Here is a 2,017-nt window from a genome sequence, read left to right as displayed (position 1 = left end):
CTGTGCTATACTTCCTTCCCCATGCCCCTTTATGTTATGTGTGTTAATCATAATGCCCCTTAATCAACTTCTCCCTCCCTCCCCACCCACCCTCCCACCCTCCTTCCCTTTAGTAACCTATAGGACCTTCTTGGAGTCTGTGAGTCTGCTGCTGTTTTGCTTCTTCAATTTTGCTATGTTGTTATACTCCACAGATGAGTAAAATCATTTGGTACTTGTCTTTCTCTGTCTGGCTTATTTCAGTGAGCATAATACCCTCTAGCTCCATCCATGTTGTTGCAAATGGTAGGATTTGTATATGTACTGCATCTTCTTTATCCATTCATCTACTGAAGGACACTTAGGTTGCTCCCATTTCTTGGCTATTGTTAATAGTGCTGTGATAAACATAGGGGTGCATATGTCTTTTTGAATCTGGGATCTTGTTTTCTTTGGTTCTTTATTCCTAGTCATTTTACAACTGAAATTTGCAGTCTCAAAAGTCTGCCTTAAAATTTTGATGCAATAGTTATGCTCATTTCAGCAGTACATATACTAAAATTGGAATGATACAGAGAAGATTAGCATGGCCCCTGCATAAGGATGACATGCATTCGTGAAGCATTCCATATTAAAAAAAATTTTTTTTGATGTAATATAATATACATACATAAATATACAAATCATTTGAATTTTTCCCTACATATATGCCCATATAATCATGATTAGGACAAAAATATAGGACATTTACAGCATTCCAGAAGGTTCCTTTATGTCCCCTCCCAGTCAATACCCACCCTTTCTTCTAGAAGGAACCCTTATTCTGAGCACCTTCACCACAGATTTGTGTTTTTGTTACTGAATTTCATATAAATGGAATCATACAGTATGCACTTTTGGTGTGTAGCCTCTTTTCACTCAGTGTTATATCTATCCATATTGTTGAATATAAAAATGACTTTTATTGCTGTGTATTAACACATGAATATGCCGTAGCTTATCCATTGTACTATTGGTGTGCATTTGCATGTGTCCAGCTTTTGCCCATTATGAGCACATGTCTTCCGGAGGAGATATGCACACGTCTTTCTTGGATGCAGTACTTTGCAGTTGCATCTCTAGGTCATTAAGTAAACATATGTTTAGCTTTAATAGATTCAGTCAAGTGGATTTCCTGAGCCACATTTGAACCTTGAACTCTAAGCCTTTGCCTGGGTGAGCTTCAGAATACTCAAGTCCCTCATGATATTTCTGAGCTAGGAAGCAAGGAGGGCTAAATAGTGGCTTAGCCAGGTCTGTTGGAACTTACAGGGACTTCAGGCACAACCCCAGCCTCCACTGACAGCCATCAGAGGTCAGGAAGTATAAAGCAGGTGGCCCCCAGACTTTGTGAAAAAGCAAGATCCAGAGAAATAATGTGCCCCATCCATGACAGGCCAGAAAGAGCTCCGAGGGTTTAATTTCAGGCTCAGTGTGGAAGGTGATGAATTTGATATGCTTCTGGAGGAACATACAGGGAAGTACCTAGTTTCAACAGTAAATCCTGAGAGGATTCTACCTGAGATTGGGAAGGCAGGGTCCAGCTAACCTGGCTGATCTTCACTTTAGAAGCTTCTATAGAAAATTTGTTACCATTACCAACATCTTGGGCTGCTCCTCAACATTTTTCCAAAAATGATGCTGTGGTTCTGATGGTGATGTCCCTGACAAACTTGAGAATAGACATTTGTTCTGATACTTTGGTTTTCACAGTTATCATGATTTCTTTTTTGAACAAGATATTTTAGTTCTTTTCACTGCACATATTTATTTTCCCAACTGTTCTCATTTGCCAAACAGAAGCTTTACAAAATATTTCAGAAGTTATAATGGCTAATATTGTAAAAAATGAGTTTGGTTTAATAAATCAAGCTGACAGAACATGATTTTTCATATAAATTAATTCCCCAGTTTTGCTGTTGTCTGAATGCCCTTTTTATTTAGCTATTCACATCCGTTTCCTTTGTGGCATTACCAGAAAGGCAGAGGGATCCTAGTT

General features: G+C 38.6%; 1 non-coding gene across 1 annotated transcript; it reads left to right on the top strand.

The window, feature by feature from the left end:
• The first annotated feature begins 510 nt into the window (after positions 1-510).
• Positions 511-615, top strand: LOC118968041 (U6 spliceosomal RNA). Its single transcript, XR_005055418.1, has one exon. It is a non-coding gene; the product is annotated as a U6 spliceosomal RNA (small nuclear RNA).
• Positions 616-2,017: the final 1,402 nt, after the last annotated feature.

This window comes from Manis javanica, chromosome 9 (genome assembly GCF_040802235.1).
Source record: "Manis javanica isolate MJ-LG chromosome 9, MJ_LKY, whole genome shotgun sequence".
Lineage (NCBI taxonomy): Eukaryota > Metazoa > Chordata > Mammalia > Pholidota > Manidae > Manis > Manis javanica.
The sequence above is the reverse complement of the archived record's forward strand: the minus strand, read 5'-3'. Positions and strand labels throughout refer to the sequence as shown.